The sequence below is a fragment of the Dasypus novemcinctus genome, chromosome 3, assembly GCF_030445035.2.
Source record: "Dasypus novemcinctus isolate mDasNov1 chromosome 3, mDasNov1.1.hap2, whole genome shotgun sequence".
NCBI classification, from domain to species: Eukaryota; Metazoa; Chordata; class Mammalia; order Cingulata; family Dasypodidae; genus Dasypus; species Dasypus novemcinctus.
The window spans coordinates 165,678,291-165,700,470 of record NC_080675.1 but is presented as its reverse complement, the minus strand read 5'-3'; the positions used below and the strand labels follow the sequence as shown (position 1 = coordinate 165,700,470).

At 48.3% G+C, this 22,180-nt stretch overlaps 1 protein-coding gene and 1 non-coding gene across 3 annotated transcripts in view; one reads left to right on the top strand and one right to left on the bottom strand.

Moving 5' to 3' along the window:
- SLCO3A1 (solute carrier organic anion transporter family member 3A1) overlaps positions 1–22,180 on the top strand; it is a 295,681-nt gene that overhangs the window by 80,701 nt on the left and 192,800 nt on the right. The gene's annotated exons all lie outside the window — the stretch shown is intronic.
- On the bottom strand, positions 12,792–12,896 carry LOC111766461 (U6 spliceosomal RNA). The gene has a single exon (XR_002798507.2). It is a non-coding gene; the product is annotated as a U6 spliceosomal RNA (small nuclear RNA).

Here is a 22,180-nt window from a genome sequence, read left to right as displayed (position 1 = left end):
GCAGATAAAACATAAGACCTACTTATTACAATTTTCACTGCTCCTAATGGAGTGAGTATTGTTTAAAGTCCTTGCTAAATTCGAAAACCACTGAGCAAGGAGTCACAAGTGGATGAGTGATTAAAGGTGAGGGCCTCTGGAGACAGACTAGCTCAATTCCTCAGTTTTTGCACCTGTACAAAGGGGATGATAATAGTATTTCTCTTATTAGAGGCATTGTGAAGTTATTCCAGGTGCCATGAGCATGTGCCAATATTGGCCCATACTAAGTGATCAGTGCATTATTATTAAGTAGAGGAGAGAAATGGCCACGCAAGCCCCATCTACTAACCCTACGCGGTTTTCTGGTTGTAAGCTGTAGTGCATTTATCTTCCCAAATATGTGTCACTATGTTACAGAGCTGCACTGTCCAATATGGCAACTACTAGCCACACATGGCTATTTAAATTAAATTAATTAAAACCAAATGAAATAACAAATGCAGTTCCTCAGTTGCACTAGATAAATTTTAAAACTCAGTAACCACTTGTAGCTTGTGGCTACCATTTTGGGGAGTACAGATTATATTAATAGAACAGTTCCGTCATGGTAGAAAGTTCTTTGGGACAACTCCAGTCTGGAGGGTTTAAATCCTGAGGCATCTGATGGCATTAAAATGACTGAGTGCATATTTCTGGATCTCCCCCCACCTGCCCCTGCTGTGAGTCCCTTTTCTGCAAAGAGAAAATGCATGTGGTGCTACTTATGGGAATAGACTGTTCCAGCGACTACAGGGTTAACGATGATAACGATGATGGTCTCTAGATAAAGGTGAGGAGCTGGGAGCTCCCGTCTCCCTCAGTCAGACAGGAACAGGAATGTGTAAGCCAAGCCCTCCTGAGAAGCCGTGGAGAGTCCCTGGGACCAGCTTCCTTGGCCAGACTGCCTCCGGCCTTCACCGTCGCTGGGAGTCACCTCCCGTCACAGAGGCTGCATTTCCTCCTTCACTGCAGTTCCCAAGATGTTCCCGAGCTCTCCTATTGCTCCGTTTCCCCATCGGCACACAGGTCCCACTGGGTTCCAGAGACATGGCCACCCAGATCAAGGGGTGTGTTCGGCCTTTCCTTCAATGGCTGATAATAGGGAATTAGTATTGTTGAGGCTCTGCTCCTCGCATCCGCAAAGAAGAGAAATCAGTCCCGTTAGGGGCGGCGGAGGCTGGACACCTTTGTCTCCCTTTCCTTTGGGTTTTGTCTTCCTGCGAAGTGGGAAAAGGGCGTGAGCTGTGCATTTTACAGCCGAATACCTGGCTGTCTTCCCAGTGAGGATGTAAAAGGAAACCACCCACTTGCATTAAAACGCGTTTCCGCTCTTGAGGGCTCATTAGGGACGGCGTGATTCAGAACCCCCGTGCTTGGCCATCGTCTTTCTGCCTTACCTGTTGAGCTGTACGCCAGGAAAGCCTTTTCTTTGACTCTGTGGGTGCCAGAAGCGTGGCTGCTCCCTGCTGTGGGGAGAAGGGGGTCTTGAGCTGCATTTAAAGGGGGAAGGCTATGAGGCAGGTAAATCAGTGGAAAGGGGAGAAGGGCAAGGCGCATTCCAGGAAGAAGAGCTGATGTCAACTTTTAATTCAAGGGTGTGTTAGCACAACTCCACCACTTCCTAGCGATGTGACCTTGGCTAAGGAATTGAACCTCAGTTTTCGCATCTGTAAAATGGGGATAGTAGTAATGCTGTCCGTCTCCTAGGGCTGCTGTGAGCATTAATGAGGTAAGACATGGGAAGTGTTCAGAATATCACCTGGTATAAAGGCAGCCCTTGGTGAAGATTAGCTGCTATCATTATTGTGTTCCTTCCTCCTATTATTTTTATTATTGGCGAAAGAGAAGTCGGCTCTGGAATTGAATTCAAATGTCAGCTCTGCCACTGACCTTGGGTAAGCAACTTCAGCTTCCTGAGCCTTGGTTTCCTCATCATTAAAGTGGGGATAGGATTGCCTGGGTCATGGGCCTTTGAAGGTGCAACGAGGCATGGTCTATACATGGCATATAGGAAGCGCTCAATAAACTTCATTTCCTCCTCTCCTTCTCCCCCAGCCAACCTTCCTGGTCATCACCCATTTAGTCCAAAAGTGATGGAATGAAATGGAATTTGAGGAAAATTAAACCAGCATCTGTGTGTAGGATGGATAAGTCCCTGTGCACCACTGCAACTTAAATAGAAAACTCAAAACATTGCTTTTTTGTATCTAGGTATTTGTGTCATAGGTACAGAAAGGTTTCTTTGGCCCTTGCAATAGCTCTGTGTGCCAAGCTGCTCCAAATATTTTACATATATTTACTGATTTAAACCCTCAAGCCAATTCTTAAGAAGTAGGACTGTTGTTCCCACGTTGCACTTGAGGAAACTGAGGCACTGAGAGTTTAAGTAACTTGCTCACCATCACCCAGCTGGTATGTATATGCTGGTGCAGGGCTTTGAAGCTGGGCCCCGGGCCCCAGGATCTATGCTCTTCACCTCAGTGGGTTGAGTTTTGAAATTCTAGACATGGCAGGGACTGCATTTTACATTTAGCGTTTACATGGCATAGAAGATGGTGCCACGAGGAGCCAAGGAGGTGTAGACGAGAGGATTAAACTGGGCAGAGAACAGGCTGCCAGGAGATTTTAGCCTTATCCAGAGGAGGCGGGCGAGGGCGGGCCCCAGGTTTTCTAAACTTGGACCCGGGTGCCGTCCCCGCCTCTGGGTTTGACCTGGGCCTGAGCCGGGCAGCGTGGAGGAGAATGAGCTCGGCCGCAGGACTGCCACCTTCTACCCTTGCAGGGCCAGTGGTTTGCCCACGGCCCTGCGGAGGGGACATCCCTCCTGTTCCCCCACTGCTCCCTGGCCCCAGCCAGGCCTCCTGCCCTGCAGCCGCTTCGGCACCTCTCGCTGGAGTCTCATGGAGGGTCTGCGGGCAGGGAGCAGGCAGGGGCCAGAGGGGCGCCAGGCCACGTGCTCCCGCCTCGCCTCTGCGACTGGTGCCGAGCTTTAGGCCCCACCCCCTTGGACTCCTTCCTGCTTTCTCCAACTGACCTTCATGCCTCTTCCAGGACACTCTCCCCTCCTATAAAGTCATGCACAGCCCCAGAGTCACCCAGACTCTGCCAGCCTGCTTCTGGAGGCATGAATAACCAGGGCTGGTGAGGACAGAGCCCTACCAAGGGCCAGGCACTGGTTTAAGCACTCTGTAGATATTAAATGTACCTTTTGGAGGGGTTGACTTTTTTATTCCCAGCATCTCAGCTTGAAGCACAGAGAGGTCGAGCCACTTGCTGAGGGTCATGCAGCAGCAGAGAAACCGAGGCCGGCTTTGCACCCCAATCGTCTGGTTCTGGGCCAGCGTTTCTAACCTCTGCTTCCCCTTCCCCCTGTTGCACCAGGTACCCCCACCGCTCTTCCCAGCACACCTTTTGCCTTCGGCCTTTCCTTGGTGACCCTTCCTCAGTCTGGGCTGTCTGGATGCAGCGGTGGCGCCTAGTGGCTGCCACCCCTCCTGGCATCGGCATGATTCAGTCCTCGGCGTTCCTGTCCGCTGGCGCTGAGCTCTGCCTCCTCTCTGCCTCTGGTGCCTTCCAGAGGGCGGGACACCCTGCCTGTTCTCAGTAAAAATGGAAAGTGATGGACAGTAAGATTTGCCAAGCCCCCAGGCTGTGCTGGTGTCAGGCGGAGCACCTCATGGTTGCTATCTCCTTGGGGTCCCCCAAAATCCTGTTTTCCAGAAGAGGAGAGTGAGACTCAGGGAGATTGACCGGACGGGCTTGGGCTGAGGCTTCCTTTGTGGTCCAGGAAACTTAAACAGCGTGATCAGGAGCATCACTAGTCTGTTACCCCCCAAAAGAACCCCAGGCATGCTCCTGTGAGCCCATCCCCCTCCCCCGGAGCTGTAAGTGCTCCCCATCAAATGTGCCTGTGGGTGTTGATCCCGAGTCAGTCCCCCTCGGCCACCCTGGGGAGCCTGCAGCGTCCACGGGGACAGGGGCCAGCTGCGTGCGGGGCTGAGTAAATCGCGCTTTCCAAGGACAGACATTATGCATCCTGACCCTTGTCTCCATGCACGCCTTGTTTTTGCCACCTTCTGACCCGCGGGGAGGGGGGGGAGCTTCCCCAAAGCCCTTGGGAGCACTCCTGCAGGAGGGGCGAGCTGTTAACAAGCTGGGGAGCACCCCCTTGACCTTCAGCCCGGGGTTTTGCCACCCTCCATTTTAGGAGAGTGATTGATTGAGAGGGAGGTGGTGGGAGGGGGGTGTGGGGTGGAAATCGCTCTTTTAAATTTATGGCCAGTCTCTACCACATTAGTGTGCGAGCCTCCGGCTGTGCAATTAGAGGTCGTTAGGCAGCGAGCTGGCTGTGAAATTCACTCTGCTGCTCCCCTGGCCATCGTAGTGAAAGTGCTCCAGGGCAGGGAGAAAGCCGCTGGTTTCACTGGCCTCCTGAGAAGGCGGCGTGTTCTCCTGGGAAAGGGCAGAGAGCTTGTGCTAGGGGAGCAACGAGGTTGGGAGCCTGGGATCTGAGAACCCTGGGGGTGGAGGCGGGGCAGGGCAAGAGGGGACCTGCTCCTCTGGCCTGTGAGCCTGCAGTTCAGTGCCCTCGGCCAGCTTAGCCTCCCCCAGCCTCCCTTTCCTCCTCGTAAAATGGGGTGATGGGAAAGAGAGGCGTGCTTAATTGTTTAACTCAGGCAACCAGCCTTTCCCTTCCTTTCTCCTGTAGAGTTTAAAGCTTCTCATCTCTGAAGGGTTTTGTACCTTTCAGTGCTCGGGGTTTCTCACATTTTCTCTCTTAAATTTTTTTTCCGTTATCTTTTTAAGTCTAGATGATCTTCTAGTCATTATCCGGAGGGAGACTCCATCCCCGAGAGCTCGACCCTTCCTCTAGGCTCTCAGCCTGCCACAGTGCAGTGTCCACATGTCAGCTGGTTTCCAGGCACCTGCAGGTCCAGAGCGGGTGCAAGGGCTGGTCTGCGCAGGGCAGCTTTCAGCTGCAAAGCGTGGGTCTGCACCAAGGTCCCCAAAGGCTGGTTGGGCCAGGGACTTGCCTGGCTTGGATCTGGTCCTCACCCATTTTCATGACAAAACTGAGAAAGATAAGCGCAATATGGCGATGTTGGTCATAAACTTATTCAACTTAAATCCCTGTTCTTTAAGTCTGAGCTAAGGTCCCTGCCTACGGTTTTGCAGTTTCAGTGTACCTGAACTTAGCAAATGAGAATCTGCATTCACAGTAGCTTTTGTTTTATTGGATTTTACTTGTAGAAAGGGAAAGATGGGAACTCTGTCATTTACCTCATGATTTTTTTCTCCTGATTGATCCATGAAAATCAGAAGTGTAGCAGCTGCAATGATGCCTGGTCCCTAGGAGGCACTTCCAAGCCTCTGCTGAGAAAATACGTCAGTCCTTCATTGAGAGTTTATTGTCCCAGGGCTGTGCAGGGGAAAGGTGCCTTTGAGCAGTGCCGCCATGCTGCACAACTCCAGGGGGCGCCGTACCTGGACTGCAGTTTGAAGGATGGGCCCTGGAGTTGGGTATCGGCAGGCTTCACAGATTTTAAATGATCAGACTTGCTGGTTTCCAGGCTTGATGTGTGACAGAACTCTTCAGAAATCTGAAGTGGGGCCCTAGGGCATAAGGCAGAGCTCTTCTGCCTGAATGGGGTTGGGGCCCAGGGCCCAGCTGTGGACTCTCCCACCCCGATCCCTCCCTCCCCCTGAAAGCTTCTCCTCGGCTCTTCTATCCCTGGAATCTACAGACTCCACAGAACCCACTGAAAACTGGGGTCAGGTTGAATTGTCCTGTTTCATTGATGATGAGATCGAGACCCATCAGGAGGGTCCAGTAGGAAATCAGCACAGAATAAGGGAGAGCAGGAACTTTATTCCACCCCTCCTTCCATCCCTGCCGGGTCGTGGACTTGGCAGTGCCCATGGCCAGTGCTTGCTGGGTTCCAGTGACACGGTTCCCTCTTCAGGCCTCTCAGAGCTCGGGGCTGGCAGCTGCCTTTTGCCGCCCTCTGGGAGCCTTGGAGTGCCTCAGCTCTGTGAATCATCTTCCTGCACAACCTCTTACTGGTGTGTGTGGGGGGCACCTTGCAGGAATTCACTGTACCTTAGTTTCCCTTATCTGTAAAACGCCTCGCTAGGGTGGTTGATACATGCTGATGTAGGTAAAGGGCTTAGATCAGCCTCTAGTACCTAGTTAGTAAGTCCTGCCTAAGCTGTGCTGTTCATTTTCTGAATACTTTATTTTATTTTTTTATTTTAATTTTAATATCAGATTTTAATGATTATTTGGAAGTAGATTTTTTGGCAAAATAGTATCCCAAGAAATGTTAATATGCTTTTTTTTTTTTTTGAAATATATGCCAGGGAGGTTGAAGCCTAACTTATTTCAACTAAATGGACTATGGAAACCTGGAAATCCTGAAATGTGTCTCAGACTGCACAAAAGGTATACATACCCCTTGTCCTTCTCTATTTATTCTTTTATAGCTGGAACCGGGGATTGGACCCAGAACCTTAACATGGGAAGCAGGTGTTCAACCATTGAGCTACATCTGCTCCGCTCTCCTTTTATTCTTTTTTTTTTTTCCTTCTTTATTTTCTTTTAAATGTTACATTCAAAAAATATGAGGTCCCCATATACCCCCCACCTCTCCCACCCCACCCCTCCCACATCAACAACCTCTTCCATCATCGCGGCACATCCACTGCACCTGGCGAATACCGTCTGGAGCACCACTGCACCACGTGGGCAGTGGTCCACACCTTTGTGCTAGGCCCCTCTTACGGCCATAAAGCTGGTCTCCGGGGCACTCCCATTAAAGTGTGACTCCTCAGGGTCAGTACTGCCTGGTTTCTGGGCTGAGGGGCAAGGAGGAGGAGGCCCGTGAGAGCAGAATTACCGAGGACGCTAAGGCCTGCCCACGCACAAAGAGCAGGGAGCGCTGGGCAAGACGGCTGCCCTGACTTGTGGGCGAAGCCTCCGCTCACTTCCAGCTTAGCACAGCGGGCGGCCCCTGCAAGGCGGGTCTCAGCTGGCACCTGCTTCCGTGCCTGCTGGGCGCTGGTCCCTTGCAGGTCCTGCCAGACCCCGTGGAGCTGTTACTCGGCTCAACCCTTGGTGAGCAGGTGGCTGGGGGATCTCTGATTTGGGGGAGTCAGAGTGGGTTGTTCCCTGTGGTGGTTTGAAGCTGTAGGTACCCCAGAAACACATGCTCTTAAACTTAGCCCGTTGCTGAGGGTGTGGCCCCTCGTAAGGAGGACCTTTTGACGAGGCTGCTTTGGTGAAGGGGTGACCGAGCCCAGTCAGGGTGAGTCTCAACACTGTGACTGGATCCTCTCTAAGAGAGTGAAATGCAGGCAGAAATAGAGAGAGAGCCACAGAGGGAGCAGCCAGAAGGTGGACTGCAGCGGAGCCTGGAGGAGGAGAGACCAGGAGATGCTGCCCCGTGCTTGCCACGGGACAAGCCAAGGACCCAGCCTCGTCAGCAGCCCCAGAACGGCAGACTTCGGGAAGAAAGCATGGCCTTGCTGAGGCGTTGATTTGGGCTTTCTCTTCTCCTCCCCACGGTGAGCTAATAAATTCCCATTGTTTAACCCAATCCATTGTGCGGGATCTGCTTGAACAGCCAAAGGAAAGGCGACCGCTCTCCCTTTCCCACGGGATGCCTTTTGGAGAGGAAGCCTGCCCCCGAGAAAGTAAACATGTGAAGCAGACCTTGAGAACTGTAGACCCTGTCACTCTGGCAGGAGCGTGGGGAACGAGAAGGCAGGTCCTGGCAAGCAGATCTGATGACAGCCATCCAAGGATGGGAGGTGTGAGGACACACACTCACCTACACACATGCTCACCTACACACACACTCACCTACACACACACACACCTACACACACGCTCTCAGTCTCACACCTACACACCCACTCTCAAACACATACACATATACACACCCTACTCTCACACTCACACATGGACACATTGGTGTGCACACACACACGCAGCAGAAACATCTCACTATCTTGAAGCTTTCTATCGCACACACGCAGGTCTGTCTGCCATGCCAAGATTTCAGTCTTTCTCTGATTTTCTCTGTTACTTACATTACTTGGGCCCTCGTCGCATTGTCTTTGGACAGGTCACAATTCTGAGCCATTAACTGTGTAATTCCTTTTTTGATTCAACAAGTATTTATTAATTATTGTCTAGGTAGCCAGCACTGGGCTATGTTTCTGGGGATATATTAATGAACAAGAGACAAGGACCCTGGCCTCACAGTGTTTACATTTTAGTGGGAAAGACAGCCAAAAAAATGAATGAGTAAGCAACATCATGGCAAGTTGTAATGAATGCTCTGAAATGGGTAAGGCTGGAGCTCAAATCAAGAGTGACTGTGGGCGGGAGACTTCATTTGGACAAGGAGAGACTTTGTGGAGCATGTCCTCCACGCCGATGCCCGAAGGCTGAGAAGAAGTAACCCCCGAGAGGGGTGCACGCACTGCAGGCAGGGGGGACAGCATGCGCCAGAGCCACTAGGCAGAGAGAGAAGTTGGTATATCTGAGTAACCAAAATCACACTTGGGAGGCAGAGTGAGCAGAAGGGAGATGGAGAGCTGAAGCCAAGATGTGGCCACTGCAGGTCATGATGGAGCATTGGAGGGTTTTTCTTTGTATCCTAAGGATCTGTTTTTGAGGTTTAGGTAGGAGTGATGATGTTTCGCTGTTGAGTGAATGGGTGACGGATGACCAATTAGGAGGCTTTGAGGCAGCTGGCATGAAGAATAATAGCTGCCTGGACCACAGTGCTAGCAGTGAAGATAAATGGAACTGAGAGAGAACTTTGACGTAGGTGCTAGGAATTTCTGATGGATTCTGGTTGCAGGGGTGGGGACGAGTTACAGAGAGAAATAGAAGAATCCAGGATAACTCCTAGAGTTTTTGGCTTTCTCAAATACCCATCCCATTCCCTTTCTTATCTTGATTAAGAATCAACTAACATTTTCTTTGGACATATAAATATTATTTCTTGATAACAAAGTGAAGGTGTAAGGTGATGCTTTGCTCTGGTTCATGATCCCAGGTTTGCTGTGGGTTTCTTAATCCAGGTGCAAGTGCCTGGTCACCTTGTCTTCGCCCACGTGGGCAGACCTCTCTGAGGGCTTGGAGGTCACTGGTTCAGCCCCTTCTGTTCAGAGAAGCTGAGCTGCAGCACACAGCTAATTAGTGGCAGGGAGCCAGCCTCCAAGTCTTTGAACTTTACTTACAGTCCTTTATATTTCTATTTTTACCTTTCAATTTAGGTGAAATTCACATAACATGCAATTAAGCATTTTAAAGGATACAATTCAGTGGCTTTAGTGCATTCACAATGTTGTGCAACTACCATCTCGCTCTAGCTTCAAAACATTTCCATCCCCCAGATCCTGCTGGGCTCCATGGCAGCCACCACAGACCTGTAGATGACCGCTCAAGGCCGTGGTGGACAGAAATGCTTTTTGGGGTTCATGGCAAATGGGTGCTGGTTGATTCGCCAGGCACGTTTCTCTGTACCAAAATCTGAGGGAAAGGAATCTTAAGATATATTTACACATGGGAATTTTGAGGCACAACTGCCATTTCAGGAGGCAAAATCAAGGCCTTCCATCAGCCTTTGTTTCCCCTCTGCTATCTTCCTTTAATGAGGAGGCTTCTCCTGCAAGCAGTAAATAACTTCGGAAATAAGATTACTTTTGACCTGGTAAGCCTATTCAAAAGAGCAATCACAGGAGGTCCTTTTAAGAATGAAAACGAGTGGCCTGTGTTTACATGGAGAGAGAAGGTGCGTTAGGTGGATCCCGAGCTCCTTCGCTGCAGAAGAATCCCTTTAAATGGGCCTGAGATGAAAGAGCAAAGGTTGAGAAGATATGCCAACCACCAAAATGATCAAGAACTGGGATATTCAGAAGACCCCGATAGAGGGGAATGGTTCAGTCAATTATGATATGTCCTAATGATGGAGTATTTTGCAACTATAAAGGACAGTGGTTGTAAAAATATTCTGTAACTTTGGAATGCATATGGTCGAAAACCAAGTGGAAAAAATGTTTTCAAACTGTAATATGGGTGACATTCACTTAAGGTAAAGGACTTGGAAGAATTATTCCTAATTTTTGCCTCCAAATGTCTGTAATGTAGTCTCAGTACATTAAAAAGAAAGAAACAATGCCCCCAGAACCCATTTCTCCTCTTTAGTCATTGCAGTGCTTAAAGGCCATGGAGAAGGCTACAACGACCAGAGTTGCCAAAAGTCCCCTCCAAGGGAGGGCAGGGTGTGTCCTTCCATGGACATTCAGCCGGTGGAAATGTGCCACATGGAATGGCAACGGAACAACCTGGCCTGTGCAGCCCTGGCAGAACTCTTTCATCAGGCATGTCTGTAAGCCCCAGCAGGTGCTCACGGCATCCTCATCCATCCCCTGCATGGCACCCCGTAAGCAACAAGAAAGGAAGCTCATGATCGAGCCCCTGAGAGATGGGCTGACCACAGATGCAATGAGGAGGTAGGGACCATGCGCTTTGGCCCTTGGGCCCTGAGTACTTTCTTCGTGGGCCTCGGGGGGCTTTGGAGGGCAGAGTGACATGACACAGGAAACTTCTGGGGCTGCCCCCCCCCCACCCCGTGTGCTCCTGCAAGGCCAAGACTCCTGGCTGACTGAGGCCTTTCCAGAACACCCCATGGTAGAAAGTGACTCTTACCCAACAGTCGAAGAGCAGCTTCTCCTTAGCTCAGAAATGCACCTTGTGCTGGGTCCTTCTGAGCAGTTCGGAGGCCTCTGAGGCCTGGGCTTTCTCAGATAACCGCATGTGCCTCGGTCTGGGGACCACCGGCAGAGTTGTCGTCCAGTTTCTCGTGGAGACGACTTGCCTCGGTGCCTTCTTCCCTCTCTTCTCTGCCCCGGGGGTTTTTGTGGTGGTCTTCGGGGGACAGTTCAAGCCCTCAAGTGTCTTGAGACAGTAACACTAAGAGCAGGAAATGGACTCTGTGCAGGGGCCCCTTTTGCTTGTCACCAGAGGCCAGCAGACCACCTCCAGCAGGTGATACTTGTTACTGTTGAATAACCCACTTCAGTGCTTATTAAAAATGTGAGTTAGCTCCAATGTGGAATCGGGGTTTAGGCATCTCTTGAAGCAGGAATGGCTGGAGCCAGGCAGGGTGTGCTTGCTCCAGTTGCCCCAGTCCCCCCACCCCAAGTCTGCTTTCCTTATTTGTACTCATCAAGGGTAGGAAGTTCCTGCCTGGAGGACCCTTGGATGGTCTGGACGACACAGAGCCATCCTGGGTGCCGGCGCTCTACTTGACGCACAGCTGCTGCTAACTCGCCTCTGCCCCCCATGCGGTCGACAGGAAGCAGCCACCGCCCAGTTGTCAGGGGCTGTTCCAGTTTGACCTGTGTGTTTTGTTTATTTTCCCAGCTAGGTGTTCCAGTAGGGCCATGGGAGCAGAAGCAGAACTCAGATGACAGAGATAGATGTCAAATGGAGATAAAATAGAGATGGATTTCTCAACTTGCCACACCCTAAAAAAGGCAGGAGCCAGCAAGTGGGTGTGAGGCCCTGGGTCTCGGACCATCACCTACCCTTTGTTTACCTGCCGTGCTGCTGATCTGGGCCGTGCCCTGGGAAACTTGTTCTGCTCCTGACAGGCATGTGAGAGTCACAGCTGGCCCGTCCCTTTGCAGCAAGCCCACACGCAACCCTGTGTAATGGTCCTGCAAGGCGTTCTCAAGGCAAAGGAATTCTTTCTTGGCGTGCCCTGTTTTTGTTTTAAATTTTTTTTTTAGAGAAGTTGTAGGTTTACAGAAAAATCATGCATAAAATACAGAGTTCCCATAAATCACCCTATTATTAATACCTTACATGACACATTTGTTGCAATTAATGAAAGAATGCTTTTATAACTGTCCTGTTAACTGTAGTCCTTACTTGAGGCTTCAGTGTTTATGTTGTACAGTCCTATGGATTTTTAAAAATATCTTTTCCTGGTAACATATATACAACCTATGTGTATGTTGTTATTCCCCTTTTAACCACCTTCAGATACATATTTCAGTCTGGTTAATTACATTCGCAATATTGTATTACCATCACTACCATCTGTTAATAAAACTTTTCCATCATCCCTAATAGTAACTGTACAACTTAAGCATTAACTCCCTGTTCCCTCTTACCACCTCAGCCCCTGGTAATCTATACTCTAGTTTCAAACTATGTGAATTTTCTTGTTCTCATTATTTCATATCAGTAAGACCATACAATATTTGTCCTTTTGTGATTTGACCTGTTTCCCTCATCATGATGTCTTCAGGGCTCAGCCACGTTGCATATATCAGGACTTCATTCCTTTTTATGAATGAATAATATCCCATTGTGTGTATATATGCCATATTTTGATTATCTTATTCTTTGGTTGATAGACATTTGGGTTGCTTCCATCTTTCGGCAATAGTGAATAATGCCCCTATGCACATTGGTGTGCAAACATGTGTTTGAGTCCCTACTCTCAGTTCTTTTAGGTATATATATGTAAGTGGGATTGCAGGCCACATGGTAATTCTACAACTTTCTGAGGAGAAACCTCCAAGCTATCTTCCATAGCAGTTGCACCATTTCACATTCCTACCAACAGTGAATGAGTGTTCTTATTTTCTCCACATCTTCTCCAACACTTATAATTTTCCATTTTTTTCATAGATGCCTTTCTGATGGATATGAAATGGGTATTTCAATGTGTGTGTTTTTTTTTTTTAATATGGAACGCTTCACGAATTTGCATGTCATCCTTGCACAGGGGCCATGCTAATCTTCTCTGTATCATTGCAATTAGTATATGTGCTGCTGAAGCGAGCACTCAGTGTGGTTTTGATTTGCATTACCCTAATGGCTGACGTTGTCAAGCATCTTTTCATATGCTTTTTGGCCATTTGTATATCTTCTTTGGAGAAATGTCTTTTCAAGTCTTTTGCCCATTTTTATATTGGGTTGTTTGTCTTTTTGCTGTTGAGTTTTAGGATTTCTTTATATATTCTGGATATTAAACCCTAGTTGGATATGTGGTTTGCAAATATATTTGTTGTCTTTTTTACTTTCATGATAAAGTCTTTTGATGCTCAAAATTTTTAAATTTTGATAAAGTTCAATCATCTGGGTTTTTTTTATTTTTTGAGTATAAAGTCAAAGAAACCAATGCCTAACACAAAATCCTGATGATGCTTTCTTCTGGGAGTTTTATAGTTCTAGTTCTTTTATTTAGGCCTTTGATCCATTTCAAGTTGACTTTTTTGTGTGTGGTATGGGGAAGGGGTCCATCTTCATTCTTTGGCATATCTGTATTCTTTTTCCAGCACCTTTTGTTGAAGAGCCTGTTTTCTCCAGCTGAGAGGACTTGGCACCCTTGTCAAAAATCAGTTGCCTGGGAGTGGATGTGGCTCAAGTGTTTGAGTGCCTGCTTCCTATATGGGAGGTCCCAGGTTTGGTTCCCAGGGCCTCCTAAGGAAAACAGAAACAAAAAACACAAAAACACGCCCAGAGGAGCCCATGTGGCTCAGTGGATGAACACTGGCTTCCCACATGTGAGATCGCGGGTTCATTCCCTGGCCCCCAGTACCTAAAAAAAAAAAAATAAGTTGGCCATAAATGTGAGAGTTGATTTCTAAACTCTCAAATTAATTCCCTTGGTCCTTGTACCAGTGCCATACTGTTTGGATTACTGTGGCTTTGTAATAAGTTTTAAGATTGTGAAGTGTGAGTCCTCTAAATAACTTTTTTCTTTTTCAAGATATCTTTGGCTATTTGGGGCTGCTTCCCATTCCATATAAATTTGTGCTTAGCTTCTCCATTTCTGCAAAGAAGGATGTTGGAATTTTTATAGGATTGTTTTGAATCTGTAAATCACATAGGCAGAATTGACATCTTAACAATATTTAGTCTTCTGATCCATGAACACAGAATGCTGTTCCATTTATTTAGGTCTTCTTTGATTTCTTTTAGCAATATTTGTAGTTTTCTGTGTATGAGTCCATACACCCCTGGTTTGATTTATTCCTAGATATTTGATTCTTTTAGGTGCTATTGTAAGTGGAATTTTTTTCTTGACCTCTTCTTCCAATTTTCCTTACTAGCAAATAGAACCACAACTGATTTTTGGGTGTGGATCTTATACCCCATCACTTTGAATTCATTTATAAACTCTAGGAGCTTTGTTGTAGGTTTTTCAGGATTTTCTGTATATAGAATCATGTTGTCTGCAAGTAGGGAGAGTTTTACTTTTCTCTTTCCTGTTTAGATGCCTTTTATTTCTTTTTGTTGCTTAACTGCTCAGCTAGAACTTCCAGTACAATGCTGAATAACAGTGGTGACAGTGGACATCGTTGTCTTGTTCCTGATCTTAAAGGGAAAGCTTTCAGTCTTTCACCATTAAGTACATGATAGCTGAGTGTTTTTCACTGATTCTTCTTATCGTGTTGAGTATGTTTTCTTCTATTCCTAGTTTTCTAACTGTTTTCTATCAAGATGGGTTGCTGGATTTTGTTAAATGCGTTCTCTATCAATTAAGATGATCGTCTGCCTTTTTCTTCATTATGTTAATGTAGTGTATTACATTAATTGATTTTCTTATTTTGAATCACCTTACATACCTGGGATAAATCCACTTGATCATGGTGTGTAATTCTTTTAATGTGCTGTTGGATTCCTATTTTGTTGAGGATTTTTGCATCTGTGTTCATCAGAGATATTGGTCTGTAGCATTCTTTTCTTATGGTATCTTTATCTGGTTTTGGTATGAGTGTGATATTGGCCTTGTAGAATGAGTTAGGGAGTGTTTGCCCTTCTTCAACTTTTTTGGAAGTGTTTGAGCAGGATTGGTGTTAATTTTTGTTGGAATGTTTGGTAAAATTCCCCTGTGAAGCCATCAGGTCCTGGGCTTTGCTTTGTTGGGAGGTATTTGATGACTGATTCAATCTCTTTACTAGTTATTGGTCTGTTGAGATTTTCTATGTCTTCTTGAGTCATTGTAGATAGTTTGTGTGTTGCCAGGAATCTGTTCATTTTGTCTAGGTTATCTAATTTATTGGTATACAGATGTTTATAGCCACTCTTAGAGTCCTTTTTATTTCTATGAGGTCAACTGTGCAGGGATTTAAGGGTGAGATCTCAAGCCAATTTTAGAAGAAGAGGCACCATGTGTGGTGAGGCCACCCCATCATCCTTCTGCAGATAAATGTACGGGCTCTGTACCTGTGCTGGCTTGCCCACCATGGCCACAGTGGAAAGCAGGAATCCTTTAGTAGGAGTGTGGTGTTTCCCAGTCCCAGCTCCAAAGCTTTCTGAAGTATGTGTGCACCAGAGTAGAGCTGGTTGTAGACAAGGCTGTGCAGGAAACATGTGCTTGCTCTGACTTGCTTCAAGGCAGGTATTTTCCCCACAAGATTGAAAATCTTTCAAAGCAGTAGGGGGACTTGCTTTGCCCTGTGTTTACAGACACAAGGGCTGACTTTTCCAGCACTGGTATCAGAAGGTACTCTAAGAGAAAAGAAGAGAGTGAAGGAGATGGAAATGGAAAGGTTCAAAGACCAGGTCCTGTGCCCCTGACTAATGGTCCCAAAGTTGTCCCAGGGGCACATGCCCAGCCTCCTTGCATAGAGTCTCAGGGACTCATGTCTGCATTTCCTTTGATCACCTAAGGAATCGGTCATTCATACCAATCAATACCCTGGGAAAGCTCTTTTGGCATCTCACTTAACATCATCCTTTGTGGGAATAAACTCCCTCAGGTTTTATCAAGGGCGTATACTTCCCTGGCCGAGCACAGATCTCGTCCTGTCCCTAAAGATCTTGGCACAGTTCTCACATTGTACTTCCCAAGCATTCACCCGTGGCATGCAGCATCTGAATGGCATGCAGCTGGAGAAGGGGATATTATAAGAGCCCCAAGAGGCTAGGTCCTCTCACGGGCATCTACCTCCAGGGAAGGCAGATGCTATGTATGTACATGCCCACATATGTGTGAGGGATGACAGAGCCATGGGGAAGGATGTGGGTGCTGCTAGGACCAGCTGCCAGAGTTCAAATCCTCGCTCCCCCATTTGCCATTGTGTGATCTTGCACCAGGCTATTCATCTGTGAGCGGATATTGTAACCCAACTCATAGGCTTGGGGTGAGAATGGAAAAAGTAACTGTACGTGAAATGCCAAAACAGCGCCCCATAAAAGTGTTGGCGGTGGTTGCTGTTACTGAAGGGGAAGGTGAATTCTACGGAGGAGATGAACACCGCACTGTGGAAACGGAGAGGAAGAGAAATTAGTTCTGACTAGCAAGCTTTCAGGAGAACGTGAGCATGAGGCAGCCTTTGAGGAAGAAAGCGGTAGCAGGCAGAGGCGACCAGGAATGCCCAGCCCGCCTCTGTGCCCAGAGTTCAGGGCGTGCGTTTACTGGAGGGGGCAGCAAGGGGAAGTGATGGGGCCTAGCCGTGGTGGAAGAAGTCAGGATTGCTACGTGGTGCCTTAATCTTGAGCTGGCAGCCAGGGGAAGCCCAGCCCTGCCACTGGCCCTTGACCCGGACTGCGCCAAGGGGGTCTTAAGCCCTGGCCATCGGGCAGGGCTGTAGGGAGGACAGTGAGCTGAAGCAGGTGAGCCTTGTGCAGTAAAGCAGGCCATTCCCCTAGGATGCCTTGCGCGCCCTAATCAAGGGCAACCGAGGTTCCTAATGTTTAACTACCTTCTTCTCCACTTCCCATCCACTGCATCGTCCCCCCCTTTTCTCTCTTTGGAACAAATTCAGATTGTGTGTAAGTTCATTTGTTTCTGTGTCTCACAACTGTCTGATGGCTCTCTTTCCTGCTTTTGTGGAGTGAGTGCTGGCAAGTGGGTTGCTGAATGTCTTTGACAAGGCTGAGTTTGAGGAGATGGGGAGCACTGATTCTGCCTTCAGTAATTTGATGACAAATACATCTTGGGAAATACAGCCAGGGAGCCACCCTCTATGACTCCAACATGTAACTCATTTCCAATCTGAGAAAGAAAACACATAAATATTCATCTGGCTTTCATGTCATTTGACAGGTGAGCTTAATGTGTTTTGCACATTCTCAGGCTTAAGCCATTCTTACTGTTCACAGGGTATGACATGGCTTTGAGTTAAGTTTTTTTGCTGATAATCACCTCATTTATTCACATCTTCAAGTATATAATATAATATTGAGATAGAATTCGTGTAACATAAATTTCACCTTTTTAAAGTGTCCATGTCAGTGGGTTTTTTTTTTTAGCATAGTCTCAAGGTTGTGCATATCACCATTATTTAATTCCAGAATATTTTGATCACTCCAAAAAGAACCACGTACCTATTAGCAGTCGCACCCCATTCCCCCAAATCTCCAGCCCCTTGAAAACTCTAATCCACTTTCTGTCTCTATGGATTTGCCTATTCTGATCATTTCATGTCAGTGGAACCATACAGTTTATGACCTTTTGCTCCTGGCTGCTTTGATTTAGCATAATGTTTTCAAGGTTCGTCCTTGAAACATCCAGGGTCGTACAGGTTGAAGCAAGTGTCAGACTGTCATTCATTTTTATGGTTGAATAATAACATTTCATTTATCCATTCCTCAGCTGATGGACATTTAGTTTGTTTCCACTATTGGGCTATTACTAATAATGCTGCCGTGAATATTCATGTGCAAGTTTTTGTATGAACATGTGGTTTCCATTCTCATGGGCATCTACTTCGAAGTGGCAACTCTATGTTTAACATTTTGAGGAGCTGCCAAGCTGTTTTCCAAAGTGGCTTCTCTACTGTATATTCCCACTAGCTATGTGTAAGAGTCCCAATTTACCCACCACCTGCCCAGTACTTGCTATTGTCTGTCTTTTTAGATTGCAGCTATCCTACTGGGTGTGAACTGGTTTTGAGCATTTCCCTGACTTATGTTATTGAACATCTTTTCATCTGCCTTTTGGCCCTTTGTAGATATTCTTTGGCTAAATGTCCAAATCCATTGCCCATTTTTAAATTGACTCATTTCATTGTTGACTTGTAAGAGTTCTTTTTCTGTTTCGGAGACCAGACCCTTATCAGATATGTGATTTGCAAATATTTTCTCCCACTCTGAGAATTGCCTTAATTATATATTTTTACTTGTGTTTTTCACCCAAATATTGGGCTGCTGCTAGTGCCTAGAAACGCCACCAAAGAACAATGAATGATTCTGTTTTGTCACCTTTTGAAAAGAAAAATGGATCTGAGTAAGATGAGCAGAAATGGATAATAAATTGCTGAGCAAAACCTCCCAGGCAAAAGATGCACGATTGCCCACTGAAGCATCTTGTATGTGAATCATGTTTTCAAGATCAGTGAAAGCAAAGACTGGAGAACAGACCTGGGCTTGCACCTGTGTTTCTGATGCAGTGAGTACACTTTTCCAGAATCGATAGGGTGACTCTGCAGAGCCCCATAGACGTGGTGCAATTATCACACTGAGAATTACAGTTGTCAGGTATTGATTCTGTCCTCTCAGCAAGTATTCACACACCTCTTTGTGCCACCATGACACTCCAGCTCAGCTCCACAGACTTAATTCCCGTCCCCACCAAAATTACAGGTTAGTTTCCTAGCTGGTAAAACAAATCCTGTAGAATTCCTTAAACAACAGAAATTTATCAGCTCACAGTTTTGAGGCTAGAAATCCAAAGTGAAGGCGTCAGCAAGGCAACGTTTTCTCCCCAAAGGCTGTGGCGTTTTGGGGTTGGCTGATGGAGATCCCAGTCCTGGGCTTCTCCACCGCATGGCGATGCACGTGCATCTTCTCTTTTCTCTTCCAGGCTCTGTTGACCTCCAGCAGCCTGGGCTGCTCCCAGGGCTTCCACTTTCTGCATGCATTTTCCTTTACTTATAAAGACTCCAGCTGTATTGGGTTAAGGCCCACCCTCCTTCAGTTAGGGCACCCCTTAACTAATAACAGCTTCCAAAGTTTTGATTTACAAATGGGTTCACACCCACAAGACCAGAGGCTGGGACCTGAGCGTGCCTTTTTGGGGAGACATGATTCAGTCCCCAACAGAGTGTAATCCAGATGGGGGAGGCTCCTCCTTCGCCTTCACCATCAGGGCGGAAGCAGCTGGGAGAGTCTCAGATCTAGGGACAAGATGGGACAATATCACCCTGAAAAATGGAATTGAAGAAGAATGAAAAGAAATAGATAGGAGTCAACAGTCAGTGAGGCTGCCTGGGAAAATAATCTGCATAGAAAAGCCTTTCTCATTCTGCAGATAAGACCTGAAAGCTTCCTTAATCCTAGAGGTCCCAGGTTGTGTCTGAGGAGGAAGACATCTATTTATAGTGGCTCTTGTAAGATAAACAGTTACCTTCGAAAGTAACTCACTGGCTGACTCATCCATCCATCCACTCATTCATTCATCCACTCATTCAATCATTGGAAAAACACTCGCAGAGCTCCAGTGTCATTGCAGGAAGGGCCTGTGCGAGGGCTGGGAAATGAGTAATAAACAGCTCCTCCTGTCAAGGAGCTTGTGGTTTCCTGGGAATCCCAGGTTGGGAGGCAAACGAATCCGAAGAAGAGCTAGAGGTGGTAAATGGGAGTGGCTGGGCTGGGGCCAAGGGGGCAAAGGAAGGAGGCGTGGGGGTGGCTCACGAGGCCAGGGTAGGCGGAGTCAGGCTGGCCCGAGCCTGCCCGCAGGAGTGGTCATCAGAGAGACGGGCACTGCAGGGGGGTGCAGAAGCACAGGGAATCTGCTGTGATGCGGCATGTTGGGTGGGAAAAGGGAAGGTCAGTTGGCCGTCAGGACCTGCTGCCCGGTGTGTAGCTCCGATTTTGGGGAGGGGTGGAGCTTGGAGAGGGTGCGTTCCGGGACCAGCCATTTTGCAGGGCTGGTCTCAGGGTGGGGTGGTGGGTGTCTGGGGTCATCTGTTCTCTTCTCTGGGACCTCATCAGCCAGCTCTGAGACTGATTTGCCTTTATTTTTTTTAAAGATTTATTTTTTATTTATTTTTCTCCCATTTCCCCCGTTGTCTGCTCTCTGTATCCATTCGCTGTGTGTTCTTCTGTGTCCGCTTGTATTCTTGTCAGGCGGCACCGGGAATCTGTCTCTTTTTGTTGCGTCATCTTGCTGTGTTAGCTCTCCATGTGTGCGGTGCCTCTCCTGGGCAGGCTGCGCTTTTTTCGCAAGGGGCAGCTATCCTTGCAGAGCACATTCCTTGCACGTAGGCACCCCTACACGGGGGCACCCCTGCGTGGCATGGCACTCCTTGCATGCATCAGCGTGGGCCAGGCCCACATGAGTCAAGGAGGCCCTGGGTATGGAACCCTGGACCTCCTGTATGGTAGGCGGACGCTCTGTCAGTTGAGCCACAGCCGCTTCCCTGATTTGTCTTTTGAACTGCATCCCCTATCTGGGGCAGGGGTAGGAATGGGCTGATTGGAACATGGCCTGCAAACCTCCTGTTCTCAGGACCCTTCGACTCTTCGCTCTTTGAGGACCCCTAAGCTCTTGTGTTTCCATGGGTTCTATCTGTTGATATTTACTGTTAGAAATGAAAACTGAGGCAGTTTAAAGCCATGAGGACGCACAGACCCGGGTGCCCTCAGCCAACCTTGAGGACGTCACACGTCGTGGAGAGACCCCCCTGAAAGCTCATAAGAGAAGGAGAAAGAAGGGGCCAGTAAGCTCCCGGTGTTGCTGTGAAATAGTTTTGACCTCTGGATCACATTCTAGTTTTTCACTGAACCTCCTGGGGATTTCCCAGCATAAATCAGCCATGCACTGGGCTGGAAAACCTTGAGGCCAGGTGCTGGGAGCCGCCCGGGCGGGACGAGGGCAGGGAGACAGCACCCGGTAAGGCAGGCAAAACCCCTGCCTTTGGAAGCAGAGATCCACGTCCCCACTCTGCCCAGCTCTGGGGTGAGGAGGGCGGCAGGAAGCCGAGCCTGGCGGGGTGGGGCGGGCTCCCCTGAGGAGGTGAACCCCGGGGAGCTGAGGAGGAAGAGGAAGTCTGTGGGGTGGAGAGTGTTCTCAGCAGAGCCACAGCTATGGTTTTTATCAGGGTGGTGGGAGCCCAGTGCGTGAGGAGTGGGGTGGGCTACTGGAGGAGGAGAGGGTCCACCTGCAAAGCACCCTCTGCCTCGTGCCACCCTCTGAGGGGAGGAGGCTGAACCTGAGCACCTCCCTCTTGCACGTCTTGGGGGGGGGGGCCGTCGCCCTCTCAGCCTCTAAGGCTCCCGGGCAGGCTCTTCCCTCTGTCTGTGGCCTGCCCTGCCCCCTGTCAGATGCTCTGTCCCTCACACCTCAGCTCAGTCACCTCATCCACTTCTGATTCCTGTCATACTTCTCCCCGAAGAATGACGGGAGCTTCCAAGGAGTGGGGCACTGCTCCCAGGGCTTTGGCCAACACCGCACTTGTCCCATCTCACAGAGCAGGGCTGTGAGTTCATAAAGTCTAGACAGGCCCAAGCCGTCCTCGGCATGGCAGATGCTCTCCTGAAATGACTGTGTAAGCGGGGAGGGCCCTTGCCAACAGGAGGTATCGTTTTTACTGGGATTAAAAGAAAAGTACCGGGGCTTGTGCTTTTCAAGGCCTGGGCTGGGGATATGGGTTTCAGGCAAGAACAAGAGATGAAGAGAGCTGGGTTCCAGGGCAGATGGTCAGAAGGCCCTTCCCCGGGCTGAGGAGAATGGAAACGGGCTGCGGTTGCACGGCTGTTGTGATTCCCTTTTCTCTGAGCTGCTGCTGGGGCTGGCTGGCTTCTCGGGTGGCCTCTGTGCAGGTGGCCTGAGACCCAGCACTGATGAGTCACCGATGAGATGGCTTGATGCGAAGTGGGCCCCTCATGCTGGAGATGCCAGGGGCCACGTGAACCCCAGTTGTGAGAATTTTTGCCACTTCTGGGCATCCCCAGTTGCCGCCTGCTTTGTGGGTTTTTCCCATTAGGTCTGTATTTACTTGTCAGTGGAGTACTGGGAATTTTTTCAAAGGAAGCCATTTGCATAAGGTGAAGGGAAAACAACCGGGGATAAATAGCTCAACTGGCAGTGGGAAATAGCCTCTGGCATCGAGAGATCTTTAACCTTGTCTGAGCAAGCAGAGGGGAATTTGCCTTCTGTATCCTTACAGAAAGAAA